This window comes from Indicator indicator, chromosome 6, assembly GCF_027791375.1.
Source record: "Indicator indicator isolate 239-I01 chromosome 6, UM_Iind_1.1, whole genome shotgun sequence".
NCBI classification, from domain to species: Eukaryota; Metazoa; Chordata; class Aves; order Piciformes; family Indicatoridae; genus Indicator; species Indicator indicator.
In genome coordinates, this window is record NC_072015.1 from 43050108 (window position 1) to 43068982 (window position 18875).

The window sequence follows — 18875 nt, forward strand, 5'->3', positions numbered from 1 at the left end:
AGCTCAGGAGGCCAGTTATCCTGAAGTCCTCCTGCCTTACTGTTGAAAATGGAGGCAAAGAAGGTATTTAGAATCTCAGCCTTCTCCTCATCCTTAGTTACAATGTTACCCTCCACGTCCAATAAAGAGTGGAGGTTCCTCTTGCCTCTCTTTTTAGCATTAATATATTTATAAAAATTCTTTTTGTTGTCCTTCACGGAAGCGGCCAGTTTAATTTCTAACTGTGCTTTTGCCTCTCTAATTTTTCTTCTAGATGATCTAACAACATCCTTAAACATATCACTAGTTGCCTCCCCCCCTTTCCAAAGGTGATAAACCCTCTTTTTTTCCCTTAAATCCTTCAGGAGCTGCTTGCTCATCCAGGCCGGTCGTCTTCCCCGCCGGCTCGTCTTACGGCATGTGGGAACTGCCAGTTCCTGTGCCTTTAGGAGCTCCTGTTTGAAGTAGGTCCAACCATCCTGGACCCCTTTCTTCTTAAGGGCTGTTACCCAGGGAACTTTCTGAATAAGTTGCCTGAACAACCTGAAGTTTGCCCTCCGAAAGTCCAAAGTGAGGGTTCTGTTACTGCTCCTCCCTATTTCCCTGCATATTGAAAACTCCACTATCTCATGGTCGCTGCACCCTAGACAGCCTCCAACCATCACATCTCCCACCAGCCCTTCTCTATTTGAGAACAGCAGATCAAGCAGAGCCTTGCCCCTGGTAGGTTCACCTAAGAGCTGCATCAGGAAGTTGTCATCCATGCACTCTAGGAACCTTCTGGACTGTCTCCTCTCTGCTGAATTAAGTTCCCAGCAGATGTCTGGTAGGTTAAAGTCCCCCACAAGGACAAGGTCTGATGATCTTGAGACAGCTTCCAGCTGCTTATAGAATATCTCATCGGCCTCCTCATCCTGGTTGGGTGGTCTATAACAGACTCCAACCAGGATGTCAGTTTTGTGTGGCCTCCCTCTGATTTTAACCCACAAGCATTCAACCCTTTCATCTGCAACCTCGAGTTCTGAGGCATCAAAGGATTCCCTAATATACAGGGCCACCCCTCCTCCTCTTCTCCCTTGCCTGTCTCTCCTAAAGAGCTTATAACCCCCCAGTGCGGTACTCCAATTGTGAGAATCGTCCCACCATGTTTCTGTGATGGCAACTACATCATAGTTCTCCTGGTGAACCAAGAGTTCCAGTTCATCTTGTTTGTTGCCCATACTGCGTGCATTGGTGTACATGCACTTCAGCTGGGCTGCTGGTTTCACCAGTTTGTGTGGTTCTCCCTCCTCTCCAGGGAGACTGGTTTCCACACCCACCCCCTTCAGACCTAGTTTAAAGCCCTCCCAATGAGTCCTGCCAACCCCAGTGCCAGCACCCTCTTACCCTTTCTAGATAAATTCAACCCATCTTGGTCCAGCAGGTCAGGTGCAGTAAGAGTTGCCCGTGATCAAAGAAGCCAAAATTCCGCTGCTGGCACCATCTCCTAAGCCAACTGTTGATGGTGTGGGTTTTCCTGTTCCTCTCAGTGTACACCACAGCTGCTGAGGGAACTGAGCAGAACACCACTTGAGCTCCTGCCCCGTCAATTGATTTCCCAAGGGCCTTAATTTCCTTTTTAATCTTCCTGGTGCTGCTCTTTTCAATTTCTTCACTTCCAGCCTGAATTACCAGCAATGGGTAATAGTCAGAGGGCTGGATTAGTTTAGGTAACCTCTGGGTGATGTCCTTCACCCGGGCCCCAGGTAGGCAGCACACATCCCTATGGGATGGGTCAGGACGGCATATGGGTCCCTCTGTTCCCCTCAAGAGAGAGTCTCCAATAACTATAGCCTTTCTCTTTTTCTTTATAGCACTGGTCCTTAAGGTTTGGGGGGGCTGCTTCGTCTTTGGTATCTCCTTGATCGGTTCCTCTACAATCCTCTCATCCACACTGCCCTCAGCCTGCAGAGTCTCATAGTTATTGCTCAAGGGCAGCGGGGGAGGGGAAGAGGGTGGGGGTGCATTCCCTTTGCTTCCCCTGACAGGGACCCGTATCCACCCTCCACCGCTCCCCTCATCTGGAGAGGGTTTCAAAGCCTGTTCCCACATATCCAACTCCCTTTCACATTCTCGTATGGTCCTGAGCCTTGCTACTTCTGCTTTCAGCTCAGCCACTTCATCCTTCAGCTCAGCTACCAAATTTATGAGAAAATTCACCTGGTCACACCTGACACAGGTGTCTCCACCCTCCACACCAAGTGCCAGGCTTGAACACTCACTGCAGCCAGAAGCCTGAACACCAGCATGCTTGCAGAGAAACTCAGTCTGAGAACCTACTGCATGTTTAACACCCTTTGTCCGAGTTGTTACCATGGTAGGTACCTGCAGACAAGAGATCTTAAGATCAGAGATTTTATTGAGGTTTTTTTTTTGTTTGTTTGTTTGTTTTCCCCCCCTGTACCCTGTCAGCTGACCTGGCACGTGCAACCAGGCAAGAAGCCTATAGCTCACCAGCCAAAATGGCGTCGTGTGCTCAGCTCCGCCGGGTTTTAAAAATTCCCGCGGCTGACGTCACAATCCCGAGCAGGCACGCGAGAGGACGACCGCTGGTTGTCGCTCTCTGCCAGGGGTCTTTCCGCCCCGCAAACCCCGAAAAGAAACGAAAAGAGAGAGAACCCAAAGCAGGCACAGCGGACCCGGTGTCGATCCCCATCAGCTCACCAGCCAAAACCACAAGCAACTTGAAAGAAATGACACCATTTAAAATCATAGAATCACAGAATCATGGAATCACCTGGGTTGGAAGGCACTTCTAAAGGTCATCTAGTGCAAACCCCCTGCAGTGAGCAGGGAAATCCTCAATTGGATTAGGTCGCCCAGGGTGCCATTAAACCTCAACTTGAATACCTCCAGGGATGGGGCCTTAATCATGACTGTGGGCAACCTATTCTGGTGCTCAACTGTTATCATTGTAAAGAATTCTTTTCCTAGCATTCAAACTATATCTTCTCTCATTTCAAGCCATAGGCCGTCATCATATCACTACAGGCATTCGTAAACAGTTCCACTCCAGCCTTCTTGCAGGTCACTTGAGGTACTGGAAGGTGGCAATTAGGTAAATCACATAACATGCCATAAAGATAAACAACATGTACAGATTGGACTTTGTTGCTTTATCAGTGGACTTATCTGGTCTGCTTAGTTTGTTTTCACACAATCGCAGAATCAATCAGGTTGGAAAAGACCTCAGAGACCATCAAGTCCAACCTATCACCTAATGCCTAACACCTCCTGACAACTAAACCATGGCTCCAAGTGCCACAGTCACTTTTTTTTGGAACACCTCCAGGTGAGTCCACCACCTCCCTGGGCTGCACATTCCAATGGACAATCTCTCTTTCTGGGAAGAATATTCTCCTCACCTCCAGCCTAAACCTCCCCTGGTGCAGCTTGAGACTGTGTCCTCTTGCTCTGTCAGTGGGTGCCTGGGAGAAGAGCCCAACCCCCACCTGGCTACAACCTCCTTTCAGAGAGTTGTAGAGAGCAATGAGGTCTCCCCTGAGCCTTCTCTTCTCCAGGCTAAACACCCCCAGCTCCCTCAGCCTCTCCTCACAGGGCTGTGCTCCAGACCTCTCCCAGCCTCGCTGCCCTTCTCTGGACATGTTCAAGTATCTCAATGTCCTTCTTAAACTGAGGAGCCCAGGACTGGACACAGGGCTCAAGGTGTGCTGAGCACAGGGCAAAATGACTGCCCTGCTCCTGCTGGCCACACTATTGCTGATGCCGGCCAGGATGCCATTGGCCTTCTTGGCTTTCAGCCTAGACACACAACACGTTGCCTGCAACATACGATTTTTCTAATCTTTAGCTGAACAACACAGATTTACCTTCCTGATCATTTTATTGATGTATTTAATTGTCAATATGGTTTATGGATTGCCTCCAAGTCAAGATTAGTGCATTCTTTTTGAACAAAAGGAAATAACAAATGCTCTAGAATTCCATCAAAATAATAAATATTATATGCATATGTAAGTAATAGAATATTTATTCCATGGTTATTTATGTACATATTGCTGTAAGTGCAACGACTAAAATATCAAACTCTTCTATCTGAAAAAAAGATTACAGATTCCACCAAATTAGTCATATACTTACAATATGTATTGTCTCAGGCATAGAAATGTGTGACAAAAGTTCAGGTGAATTCTGCTTGTTACCTCACTAAAAAGATTGTGAAATCTTTAATATGGCATTCCTGCAGCAATGAAAAATAAACACATTTTAAACATGAGGTACGAGCAGTATTTAACTGTTCTCTGAAAAAGTAATTACATTTATGCCAAGTCTATAAAGCTTCATGTAATATTTGAGCAGAGGTATTATTAGAAATAATATTTTTATAAAGATCACAGCAAATTTATCATGTTGCAGTTTCAGCAGCAGAGCCCAAAGAGCAAAAGTGATACTGAAGAAGAAAGTCACATCCTGTCCCATATTTCACAGAATCACAGAATCAATACGGTTGGAAAAGACCTCAAGGATCATCAAAGTCCAACCTGTCACCCAAGACCTCATGACTACTAAACCATGGCACCAAGTGCCACGTTCAAGCCCCTCTTGAACACCTCCAGGGATGGTGACTCCACCACCTCCCTGGGCAGCACATTCCAACGTCTAACAACTCTCCCCATGAATAACTTTCTCCTCACTTCGAGTCGAAACCTCCCCTGGCACAGCTTGAGACTGTGTCCTCTTGTTCTGGTGCTGGTTGTCTGGGAGAAGAGACCAACCCCCTCCTGGCTACAAACTCCCTTCATGTAGTTGTAGACAGATCCATAACAAGAAGAAGCTGTGGAAGCTTGCTGCTTAATGACTTTAAGTTGCAGGTAAGGCAGCACTCATCATTCCAAGAGTTAATTTGTTTGTGTCGAGCAAGAAAAGTTTTCACATATGGTTATAAACAATGCTACAGATGATGCAGCTGCATGAGTTTCCTGACTTTTGCACTCAAACTGATATTATTCCTGGAGAGTGAAGTGGTGGAAGGAAGAAGCTACTCTGAGGACTCACCTTGCTATTTTGAAAGTTCTGCTGCTCTTATTCAAAGAGTACATCTTGTATAAATGAACAAAACATTAATTAATTTTTAAATATGACTTAATTAACCTGTAGAACTTACTATTGCAAGCTAGATGAAAGGTTAAAAGGTTCATGAAAATGCAAGATATTTTTGTAGTGTAAATATGCACAGCTATTTTGGATAGAATACAGAAGCATGAGGTACTGCACCCAGCAGGCTGTTCTTCACATTCTGTTTCAGATTAATACAGCATCACAAAGTATGTTTATTTTTGAGTTTCTCCAGTGTGCAGAAGCAAGGATCAAAATAGGGAGGATGGATGAGCAGACAAAACACTAGTTTGCTGTCCTGAAGGCATCAAACCAGACATGGTCAGCAAAATAATGCCTTTGATATCTTAGTGTCAATAAGTTACTGCTGATGTTCCTATAATAACATGACCTTCCCCAACATTATATAGCTTTACTTTTCAAGAAACCCTGACTTTTTTCAGTATGCAAATGCAACATAGGCATGCCAAAGATGATGCCTCTAACTAATTAATATAAATGAAGACAGGATTTCTTCGGGCCCTCGGATCTGCTGAAGAGCAGCCCTGTGGAGAAGGACCTGGGAGTGCTGGTGGACAACAAGTTCTGCATGGGTCAGCAATGTGCCCTTGTAGCCAAGAAGGCCAATGGGATCCTGAGTGCATTCAGAGGAGTGTGCCCAGCAGATCAAGGGAGGTTCTCCCCCTCTACTCTGCCCTGGTGAGGTCTCACCTATGTCCAGTTTTGGGCTCCTCAGTTCAAGAGGGACAGGGATCTGCTGGAGAGAGTCCAAGGGAGAGCTATCAGGATGCTGAAGGGGCTGCAGCACTGCCCTGTGAGGAGAGGTTGAGAGCCCTGGGGTTGTTCAGTCTGGAGAGGAGAAGACTGAGAAGGGATTTAATAAATTTTTATCAATATTTAAAATAATATTTATTTCATTATTATTTAAAATAATATTTAAATATTTAATAAATATTTATCAATATCTGAGGGCTGGGAGTCAAGAGGGAGGGGACAGGCTCTTCTCAGTTGCACCCTGGGATAGGACAAGGGGCAACAGATATAAACTACAACACAGGAGTTTCCTCCTCAACATGAGGAGGAATTCCTTCACTTTGAGGGTCACAGAACACTGGAACAGGCTGCCCAGAGAGGTTGTGGAGTCTCCTTTTCTGGAGACTTTCAAGACTCATCTGGATGTGTTCCTGTGTGACCTGTGCTGGATTCTATGGTCCTGCTCTGGCAGGGGGGTTTGACTTGATGATCTTCGAAGGTCCCTTCCAACTCCTAATATCCTGTGATCCTATGATCAGTCTCTAAGAAACTTGCAGTTTCTTGGTATATAACATCAAATCCAAACCCTAGCAAGGCTTCTATGTTTCAAGAGGATAATGTGGAAAACAAAGGGGCTGCTTAGAGCTTGCCACTTAGTGAGCACTTACTATAACAGTACAGATAAAATCCTGGTTGCCTCAGGACCAAAATACATGCACAGTTCTGTGAATGTACCCAACTTTTGATGCTAAAAGAGTCACTGAATTTAAATAAACAATATTCAGTGATGTGTAGAAGATCAGTTTTGCTGTTGGCTTGGTGCTGAAGGCCCCATGTCTTGTCCCAGAGCTGCAGTCTCAGACTTCATACCTCAGCCTTGACTGGAAGAACAGAAGATGCTTTACTCCAACAGCCTACTAGCTCGAGCCTTTGCCCTTCCTGGTCCTCCACAATGCCTGTTTCAACATTATTATTTCACAGCTGCCACATTGGGGTTTTGAAATTTTTTTGTTGTTCTTTTTTGCTTTAGTTTGGTTTGGATTGGTTTGGTTTTTTGTTTGGTTGGCATTGTTTGTTTGTTTGTTTTGTTTTTAAAGAACAGATATAAAATTACACAAACTGATGTTCAACCAAAGCAAGAAGGGACTAACTAGACATAAATTTGATACTTGAAGTTGATAGGTGCATAACCTGCACAAATTTCAAATATATCTATAGTGATCCTCTGCATTGGCTATAAAAGGCAAGCTACAGTATTTAACTGTTAAACCAGGGTTCATCATATTTAACACAACTTTCATGCTTATGTTTATCAAAACCAAAAAAAACTCATCATGAATATTGGACAACAGATCATAGAATCATTTCTGCTAAATGGAATAGCCCTTTCTTATAGCATATCATCATGACTTTCTGTAATGTTCACAGAATCACAGAATCACAGAATTAACCAGGTTGGAAAAGACCTTCAAGATCATCAAGTCCAACCTATCACCCAACACCATCTAATCAACTAAACCATGGCACTAAGTGCCTCATCCAGTGTTATCTTAAACACTTCTAGGGGTGGTGACTCCACCACCTCCCTGGGCATCACATTCCAATGGCCAATCTCTTTCTGGGAAGAATTTCTTCCTACCATCGAGCCCAAACCTCCCCTGGTGCATCTGTCCTCTTGTTCTGTCACTGGTTGCCTGGGAGAAGAGACCAACCCCCACCTGGCTACAGCCTCCCTTCAGGCAGATGTAGAGAGCAATGAGGTCTGCCCTGAGCCTCCTCTTCTCCAGGCTAAACACCCCCAGCTCCCTCAGCCTCTCCTCACAGGGCTGTGCTCCAGACCCCTCTCCAACTTTGTTGCCCTTCTCTGGACATGTTCAAGCAACTCAAAATCTTTCTTGAACTGAGAGGCCCAGAACTGGACACAGTCCTCAAGGTGTGACCTAAGTCATAGCACTTCTAATACTGGCATACAATCAAGTTGCTTGTGGTCAAACTGAAGCATAACTGTAGAAAGTCATCCAGTCTTGATGAACATTTCCAGGAACAAAGAATACACTTGCCCTAATATGTGTCTTTTTCTTAATGTTAATATGTGGGGGGGTTTAATGTTAATATGAGCTTATTTATTTCTCTCTCTGGTCTATGAATACTGGATCTCTTAATACTGTTTATTTGGGGGGGGGGGGTGGTGTTTTGGTTTTGCTGTTTTGTTTGTTTATTTGTTTGTTTGTTTTAGCTAAAACCTAAGCTTAAATCACCTGATTTAAATACACCTGTGTGCATAGGTGAAAACCACCACAACTTTTTCAGTCTCTACTGTTCTTAGTGTTTTCTCAATATATGCATGAATAATAAACAAGCCTCCTGACTCACTGACTATCAAAACACTCAAACAAGATTGTAGATTTAGGGAGAAAGAAAAAAAAAGGGAGTAAATAATTCCTATTTCAAGCCCACTCCATTTTCTGGGTTTTAAGTGAGACTGCTTTCATTATGTTTTCAAAGCAAACATTAGCAATAAATTAAAATATCTGAGAGGAGTCTAAATGAAATATACTTTTGAATGAAGTGTTTAACTAAGCTGTCATAGAAAGATACCTCTGCAAACCCACACCAACTATTTCCACAGTAGTGTTGTTCAAAAGAAAATAATTAAGCTCTTTGGTTTGGTTGAAATATAACATAAATGCCAACATCACTTCCTGAGCCCTGACATTTGATGGAAACTGGTGGGAAGAAGTCAGAGCTCGAATTTTATCATATGTGCTAGGCTGTATGGTAAAAGCTCATCTGCACACACACACAGAGGAGTATAGAGAGGCAGTAGAGGGATCCCAAATAATACCTTGTCCTGGTTCCTCCTAGGGTTATTCACCAATGGTTTACACAAGATCAGTGCAGTTTTTCTTGTCTCACTAAATCTGCCTCCAACTCTTTCTTGAGCGAGGGACTTTCTGTTCCCTGTGTCTGTATGCTCTTCACTCATTCCAGCTCTTTCCTCCCACTTTCTCAATACTGCTGCTGTGCTTCAGCCAGCAGCATTGAACAGCACATGGATATGCTATAAACTGCAGTAAGGTTACCCAGTTTAAAATAAAACCAACCAAACAACCAAATTAATAAAGCCTTCAGAAAAAAAAAATCATTTCAGAAAGTGGGATTTAATTATCATCAAAGGCACTTAAATGAATGCAATGAAAACTTCTCTGCAGAGGGACAGAAAAGAGAAGTTGGTTTGAAGTGGAAAAGTCACACACATGTTAAATTATACTTGCTCTTGTGGAAAGGCAAAAACCTGAAGCCACAATACTGCACAGGTTGATGGCACACACTCTTGGCTCGATGGTAATTCTTTTTGCCCTCTTTGGAAACTTCTGTAAAGAAATCTTTGTCAGCACAGTTTAAGTAGCACTCAAGCATAAAAAATAGTCTAAGGAATATATCTAAACCTACTACATGTGCTGCTCTCTGATAGAATCATAGAATTTTTTGGGTTAGAAGAGACCACCATGACCATTTGACTATGTCCTGAAGTGCCATGTCCACAGGTTTCTTGAACACTTCCAGGAACAGTGATTTCACCACCTCCCAGGACAATCTCTTTCAGTGCCTGTCCACTCTTTCAGTAAAGAAATTTTTCATAATATTCAATCTAAACCTCCCTTGGTGCAACTTCAGTCCACTTCCTCTTGTTCTATCATCTAACACCACAGAGACCCATCCACACCTCACTACAACCTTCATTAAGGTAGTTGTAGAGAGCAATGAGGTATTCTCTCAGCCTCCTCTTCTCCAGACTAAAAATCCCAGTTTTCTGAGCCACTCCTCATAAGACTTATTGTCTAGACCCTTCACCAGCTTTGTTGCCATTTTCTGGACATGTTCCAACAACTCAATGTCTTTCCTGTAGTCAGGGCCCCAAAACTGAATACATTATTTGAGGTACAGCCTCACCAGTGCTGAGTATAGGGGCACAATCACTTCCCTTCTCCAGCCATCCACCCTATTCCTGGTCCAGGCCAAGATGCTGTTGGCCTTCTTGACCACCTGGTGCAATGCTGGCTATGTTCAGCTGGTTGTCAATCAACACTCCCAGGTCCCTTTCTGCTGGGCAACTTCCCAGCCACTCCATCCCAAGCCTGTAATATTGCATAGGGTTGTTGTGACTGAAGTGCAGGGCCTGGTACTTGCCCTTGTTAAACCTCATACGACTGATCTGGATGTGCTCCTGTGTGACCTGTGCTGGATTCTATGGTCCTGCTCTGGCAGGGGGGTTGGACTTGATGATCTTTGAATGTCCCTTAACATCCTGTGATCCTGTGACCTCAGCCCATCAATCCAGCCTGTCCAGACCTCCTGCAGAGCCTTCCTACCCTGAAGCAGAGTGTTTCTTTTCATCATAGAGCACACCCTTCCCTTCCCTTCCCTTCCCTTCCCTTCCCTTCCCTTCCCTTCCCTTCCCTTCCCTTCCCTTCCCTTCCCTTCCCTTCCCTTCCCTTCCCTTCCCTTCCCTTCCCTTCCTTCCCTTCCCTTCCTTCCCTTCCCTTCCCTTCCCTTCCCTTCCTTCCCTTCCCTTCCCTTCCCTTCCTTCCCTTCCCTTCCCTTCCCTTCCCTTCCCTTCCCTTCCCTTCCCTTCCCTTCCCTTCCCTTCCCTTCCTTCCCTTCCCTTCCCTTCCCTTCCCTTCCCTTCCCTTCCCTTCCCCTCCCTTCCCTTCCCCTCCTTCCCTTCCCTTCCCTTCCCTTCCCTTCCCTTCCCTTCCTTCCCTTCCCTTCCCTTCCCTTCCCTTCCCTTCCCTTCCCTTCCCTTCCCTTCCCTTCCCTTCCCTTCCCTTTCCTTTTTGCTATAAAGATGTTCCATGCACCTGGAAAATGTTTGAAATATGTTCCTTCAGTATCTTTTGAATGATGGACCAACTTGATGTAGTTCCAAAACTCTTATAATATTCTACACTTGTCACAATAAATAAACATATCCACAGAAAGTTGTTTGATTGTAACATATAAAGTTTACTTTGTATACTGTGTTCCTCTATTATCAATAAATATGAAGTCAGTATCTTCCATAGGACATAACAAAGTATTGAATGTTATAAGCAGGTCTCTATAAAGCATTGGTTGTATGAAAGAAAGCAAAAAACCTCAGAAACACTCACGAGCAGGATCAAGATTATCTAATTCCAATGGTGATACGATTCAAGCTTTACTGAAAATTCACAGACAAGCAACTTCCTTGCAAGTTCTTTTTGCCAGTTTAAGTTTGGGGTTTTTTTCTTTTAATTTTATGTAAAGAATAAATTTACCCTGTTGTTTAGACTGTAATTGGAAGAGACAAAAATAATGTACTATTAAGTGTTCTAAATATACATGTGATGCCTATTAACTGTGACTCTACTTTGCCATCTCTTTAAACCTCTGATATAGCAAAATACTTAAAGTACTTAATTTTAAACATATAGATAGTTTCATTAACTTAATTAAGAGTTAAATATGTCCTCAATGTTGAATATTGAGTGAATGTAAATCTCCAAGAAAAAATAGAAAACAATCTAAGAAATAGGTTTAGCACATGAATTGTTTTTTAAAGCAGATCTTAATAGCAGAGAAATTATTATTGCAAAATTAATACATAAATTTTCAAATCGCAAAATTAATACATAAATTTTAAAATCACAAAATCACAGAATCAATCAGGTTGGAAAAGACCTCAGAGAACATCAAGTCCAACCTGTTATCTATCACCTAACACCTCCTGACAACTAAACCATGGCTCCAAGTGCCACAGTCACTTTTTTTTGGAACACCTCCAGGTGACTCCACCACCTCCCTGGGCTGCACATTCCAATGGACAATCTCTCTTTCTGGGAAGAACTTTCTTCTCAGCTCAAGCCTAAACATCCCCAGGCACAACTGGAGACTGTGTCCTCTTGTTCTGTCACTGGGTGCCTGGGAGAAGAGACCAACCCCCACCTGGCTACAACCTCCCTTCAGGTAGTTGTAGACAGCAATGAGGTCTCCCCTGAGCCTCCTCTTCTCTGGCCTAAACACCTCCAGCTTCCTCAGCCTCTCCTCACAGGGCTGTGCTCCAGACCCCTCCCCAGCCTTGCTGCCCTTCTCTGGACATGCTCAAGTATCTCAATGTCCTTCTTAAACTGAGGAGCCCAGAACTGGACACAGGACTCAAGATGTGGCCTAACCAGTGCTGAGTACAGGGCAAAAGGACTTCCCTGCTCCTGATGGCCACACTATTCTTGATCCAGGCCAGGATGCCATTGGCCTTCTTGGCCACCTGGGCACACTGCTGGCTCATGTTCAGCTGCTGTCAACCAGTACCCCCAGGTCCCTTTCTGCCTGGCTGCTCTCCAGCCACTCTGTCCCCAGCCTCCATGGGGTTGTTGTGGCCAAAGTGCAGCACCTGGCATTTGGACTTGTTGAATGCCGTCCTGTTAGACTCTGCCCATCTGTCCAGCCAGTCAAGGTCCCTCTGCAGAGCCCTTCTACCCTTTATCAGATCAGCTCCTGCCCCCAACATCACATTTGCATGAGGATCCTTTTCTATCCACAGTTTAATGTGAGACAGATGAGACTGCAGGACTTGTGCTCAGTCAAAAGAAAAACCCAGAAGCTAATAACATAGACTGAATTTTGATCCCACAGGGGAGTAATCACTCTACCTGGAAGAACATGTTCATCTTTGATTTACAGGTAATAGAATTTTTCAAATCACAAATTAGACTTCGATTAAAATATTTAGTATAGTATAACTTGGAAATGACATTTGGGATGATTATTTTTATTATTTTTTGGTTCATCATAAGAAGTCATTGTAGAAATCACAGAGGTATTCTGACTTTGCTTAAAATAAATACATAAAAGATTCTAGAAGCCTCTGCACAGGATGCATTTTTTACAAAATCAGGTTTGGTTCATTCTCAAAGCATGACTGAAAAAATCCTTTTAAAAAGAGCTAGATTAAAAGATCTCTTTAAAAAATCAATTAGTCTAATTTTAGTGAACTGTGAGGCAGCAGCTTTCTTGCTCATTGGGATGCAGGAAGTGGGGCCTGTGAGGGAAGGAGGGTGGTCAGACAGCTGGGAGTGAGTGTCAATTGGTGCCAGCAGGCAAAAAGGCACTGGGTGAGTAAACAGTGATTCTGTGTGCCCCAGGTGCTGCTGCAGCTGTTTGCAGCTTCTTGGGCAACACACTGCACCTCTGCTAGTGCACAAGATAAGCTGCGCCAGGGGAGGTTGTAGGCAGGTGGGGGTTGGTCTCTTCTCCCAGGCAACCAGCAGCAGAACAAGAGGGCACAGTCTCAAGTTTTGCCAGGCTGGATATTAGGAGGAAGTTCCTCACAGAGAGGGTAATTGCCCATTGGAATGGGCTGCCCAGGGAGGTGGTGGAGTCGCCATCCCTGGAGATGTTCAAGAGAAGCCTGGGTGAGGCACTCAGTGCCATGGTCTGGTTGATCGCTAAGGGCTGGGTGATCAGCTGGTTGATTCTATGATTCTGTGATTCTCACTTCTCAGTGACTAGCTCCTGTGTGATGTCTGTACTGGGGAGGGCAATATCACAACCAAAAAGGTTGTCAAAGGGCTTCTTTTGTCAGATTGGTAGTTGGCATGGGCAGGGCATGTGGGTGGCGTGCGAGGTGCTGCAGTTTACAGAAGTATGATGGTGGCTACTCAGAAGAGGAAGACTGCATTTCCTGCAGCCACCAAAATGGATATTGTATGCAGGCCACAGGCTGTGAGGAAGGCCACAGCCTTTCACAGGCAACAGGGGACAATAATGATTATCAGTGTGTGTGGTGTGAGCAGGTGTTTGACCTGCTCAGTCAGGTGGCACAGCTCCAGGGTGAAGTGAAGGAGATCAGGGAAGAGTTGAGTGGGTTGAGAAACATCAGGGAGAGTGAGAGGGAAATTGATTACTTCCACAAACTGATCTTTACGAAAAAAGAACAGGAGTTAACTCTTAGTGGAGCAGAGGATTCAATATCCTCTTGCCAGCAAGCCCCCAGCCTTCCTGTAGTGGCTCACATGTGCAGGGTCGATAGGAAAAGGTCACAAATGATACAAATGGAGCAAGGGTGATCCTTTAAGTAGTGCACCGCCCACAGTGCCCTTGCAGAACAGGTACGAGGCTCTGCAGGAGGAACTGGTTGTGAGCAAGGAAGGTCAGGAGTGCCACCAGGGCTGACTCACCCCAGGCCAGCCATCAAAACCTACCCTGAAAAAAAAAAATCGATGAGCCATTGTAGTAGGAGACTCCCTGCTGAGGGGAGCTGCATCAAGAGAAGCATAGCCAGCAGGTCAAAGGAGGTGACTCTCCCCCTCTACTCCACTCCGGTGAGACCCCACCTTGAACACTGTGGCCAGTCTGGAGCCCCTATTACAAGACAGATATTGGTGTGCTGGAGCAGGTCCAGAGAAGGGCCTCAAGGATGGGTAGAGGGCTGCAGCACCTCCTATAGAGACAGACTGAAAGAGTTGGGGCTGTTCAGACTGGAGAAGAGAAGCCTCGAAGGAGACCTTACTGTGGCCTTCCAGTATCTGAAGGGGGCCTACAAGAAAGCTGGGGATTGTCAGGATGTCAGGAAGTGATAGGACTAGGGGGAATGGAGCAAAACTAGAAATGGGTAGATTCAGATTAGATATTAGGAAAAAGAGGCCTCCATAATGCACCATTTCTTAACAGTGACCTTTTCCATATCACTATTTACAGTATGAATGAAATAAAAGAACAGAGTTTGTAGTTTTTGCAAAGATTCTAAGCAATTCATCTCTGAACGATGCAGGAAAGAAGTTATGAGTTAATACATGCATAAATAAGATACTCTTTGATCAGGTACCCAGCTCCAACATTACAAATTACACAGCAACAGCTCCACTTCTCTCAATCTTCCCCAGCTTTCCAGAATACAATCAGAGGGGAAGAAACATGAACTTCACCTGCAAAGTGAGCAGAAACAAGGGAACTAAAAGGAGCTTAGGTTCATGGTGCAGATCTAAAGGATAGCTGTTTCTTAGAATGAGAATTGCTGTGCTCTAGCAACATAATGGATTAATTGCCTGTTTGTTTCCTACACAGTTTAGCCCAGAGAAGAGGAGGCTCAGGGAAGACCTCATTGCTCTCTACAATCTCCCCTGGAAGGAGATTGTAGCCAGGTGGGGGTTAGTCTCTTCTCCCAGGCACCCAGCGACAGAACAAGAGGCCACAGTCTCAAGATGTGCCAGGGGAGGTTTAGGCTTGAGGTGAGGAGAAAGTTTTTCCCAGAAAGGGAGATTGTCCACTGGAATGGGTTGCCCAGGGAGGTGGTGGGGTCAGTGTCTCTGGAGGTGTTTAAGAAAAGCCTGGATGAGTCACTTAGTGTCATGGTTTAGTTGATTAGATGGTGTTGGGTGATAGGTTGGACTTAATGATCTTGAAGGTCTTTTCCAACCTGGTTAATTCTGGCAGAAGCCAGTGACCTCCCCACAACCCTTCCCATCCTTCCGTCTACTCAGAAAAGACCCCAACATCCTACACCTGGAAACCAAAAGCAGCAACTTTCACTTTGCAAAGTGAACTTCAACCCCTGTAATACTTCATTCCAGCCAGCTTTCACTGTGAAGCTGGTATGATGGCAATATGGGATTGAATATCAACAGCAGATTCACCTCAACCCATGACACAACAAAGGCAGCAATTAGTCTATCCACAACATCTAATTTTCTACCAAGTCTTTTAATGGAAAGATTTTCAATAGCGGTTTTGCGAAGAACTAGAAGCAAGCAGGCAAAATGCGTACCTAGAATTCAGTCTGGGTTTCATCCCCTCAGTGATCATGTAATTTAGGAATTGCCCATGTTTGTTTTTGAACAAGTTGTCAGTAAGGTGATAAATAGGTTGTTTTATTGACATAGTGTAATAAATAATGTATTCACAGGTTCAGTTGTGAGTTTTACACTGCACATCTAAAGTCAGTTCAATGATTCAAGTACAGATCTAACCTTTCCAATACAGCAATTCACATTGGACATACAGGTGCTGTGAACTGTGGGTTTCCCACCAATGGGATTCCAGGGCAGATTGGCCTGGGACTCACCACTTGCTCCTCTCTCTGGTATCTTCCCAGATGCTGTGGCTGTGATTTGAGCAGTCCTTGGCTCAGAGAGGGCTAAGAGCCTCTCTTTTGTTGTGCCCAGTCGTGGTCTGGAGCTTGCCCTTGGTTCAGAAAGGGCTAGGGGAGCCTCTCTCTCTCTCTTGTGTGCCCCATCACTGGCTGCAGCCTCTTTTGGGATTCAGTTCTCTTGGAGCTTTTCCCCTTTCTGCCTTGGTCCAGGTTCAAGGACTGGGTGTAGTTGGTGCCTGTTAGGACCAGTTCTTCAGCTGCTACTCAGGCAGCATTTGGCTCGTGTTTCTGTCTGGGTGAGCACAAGGCAAGTTGCCTGACTTCTTGGCTGGTTTCAATACTGTCCCAAGACAATTAATGCCCTTTGGTAACACACAACCCTGATCACTGGACCTCTGGGATGGGGCATATCCAAACATGGCCAGGGGCACACACAGTTCCCAGCTGTGTCACAAAGTTAATCACACCTGGTCCATGTTTATCTGGAGCCCAGGAGGTGTCCAGGTGAGGAGTAAATGGATTTGAAAAATCCAAATTGATTTGTACTATTCAGCACATATTCTAAATCACAAATTAATTAAACTTGTGTATTATAGTACAAAGTGGATTATTTATTACTTTCTAACATTTAAGATGAACTTTCACCTGTCTCACCAAATTATAACTATTGAAGTCTTCACCCACTGTATCCATATTTCTGGTGATACAGGAAGACCCCAAGACATAAAACTTTGGAATTTGTCAATTATCTTTGGGAATATAACAGTGTTTGTGTTTTGGGAGGTTTTTTTGGTGGTTTTCCTTTCTTTTATTTTCTTTTTTTTCTTTTTTTTTTTTTTTTGGTGATCACTGCATGTTCTTTTCCATTCTAAACCTCAGAGGCATGTAAGTATCACTAAAATACATCACTGGAGATGAGAAACAAATTAATTGTCTTGGAAGCCTAATTTATATTCTTTAAACATTTATGAGGATGCTAAAATGAACAAAGGAATATCTCTCCAAAAGAATCATTATCACCTTCATTGTAACTTTTTATGCTACCTTTGAAAAATCTCTTGATGTCTAATCATCTGTTGCAAACAATGCAGGGATAATTATAGTTTTCCACAAGGTGATGTTTCAAGTTCTGGAAGGCTTACTGTAGTATATTTAGTGTTAACAAGTAGCAAGACTCATCCTAAAGCAAGTAGGATATAGGTTTGGGTTATTTTAAAACAAACAAGCCAAAACAAAACCAAAACCAAACCCACACACAAAACACAAACAAACAAAAAATCCCCAACCCAACAAAAAACCAAACAGAGCCCCCAAAACACAAAAGCACAAAACCCCCAAGAAAACCAAAGAAAGAAATAAAAATATTGTTGTTTGAAGTGTTAGATTATTGAAAATAATGTATGCATCATGAAGAATTTTTTGCTCCCTTATCATAAACCTGTTTAGTAAATTATTTTAAACTGTGTTATGTGGGAAAAAGTCATTCTCAAAACTGGCAGTTCTAATGAAATGCAGATGGAAAAGTAGCAGAATTGACTTCACAGGTAACTCAAGGATAAACATCCAGGACTGGACAATGTCAGTGTCTTCCAAATTTGAGCAGGTATGGGGTGCTGCAGGTTCCAGGGCTAATTGCAGGAGGAAATGGTCAGCTTACATGAAGATGGAGAGTTGGGACTATTCAGTCTGGAGAAGAGAAGGCTCCAAGGAGACCTTATGGTGTACTTCCAGTATCTTAAGGGGGGCTACAAGAAAGCTGGGGAGGGACTTTTTAGGGGTTCAGGGAGTGATAGGACTGGGGGAATGGGAAAAAATACTTTTTTTTTTCCTATTATTATTACCTTTTTTACATTAGACAAAGAGTGAATTTAAGCTTCCACCTCCTTTACTAGAGAATGGTGGTCAAAAAGTCTCTGCTTTTTTTAATTTGACGTGCCACCCAAGTCAACAGCACAGCACATGTCTGTAAGGATAATGTCTTTCTTGCATTCTTTCCAGTGGATGTTTAGCCAAGCACAGGTTGGAGAATAAATTAATAAAAACCAGAAACCTTGAAAGAGAAAACCCACCAGAGGTTAAAAATGATAATGCTGAATTAATCAGGGATCTAAATAGCTTATATTCTTCTAAAAGTCTATGGGTTTTTTCCAAAATACCTGTTTGCATATTTAGACAAAAAATGAAAGGAAAATTCACTGGTTTATACCCAAAACATTCATGTAAATTTTAAAAGCACATGTGGCAGGTCAAACATTCAAGCCTTGCCTACTACTGTGCATATAAAGGATTATTTTTTTAACACAGACAAATCTTTGTGGAGGTAGGAAGAGCATGTGGAAAAGATCATGTGATATTCATAGAAGGTGCAGATACAATGTCAGTGCTGACTGAAATTTTGCTTTTCCTCATCTCGATCTTCTTTTACTTCTGTGAAACACTTAGCCAGATGTTAATTTGTAGAACTGGGGAGAAAATTTGGGTCAGGGTAGATTATGCCATTCTGTTTGTAGAGAGTAGGACTATGAGGAAAGCTTCTGTATGACACATGACAAATACATGCAGATAGCAGAGCAGTGAGAAGAGAGATTGCTTTCACTTGGGATTTAATTGCTCCCTTATGTGTTTTTTATCATAGTTTTGGTGGAGCAATGAGAAGTATCACCTGGTGCACTCTTCTGTTCATGAAGTTAGAAACAGCTTGTAGCTCAGAATGAGGGTTTGTAAAAAACTTCCTATCCACTCACCTAAGAGGTGCAATGTTTACACTAGTGTTGGAGCCAGCAATTCTTTACAACAACAGATGCCTCAATTTTAAATGTGTGTTATTGTGAAAAACACCAGAATATGGGTAGCAGGAGCTTGTAGCTTGCCACATGCATGGCAAACATTGCAAGTACCCAAATTATAGCTGTTTATGTGC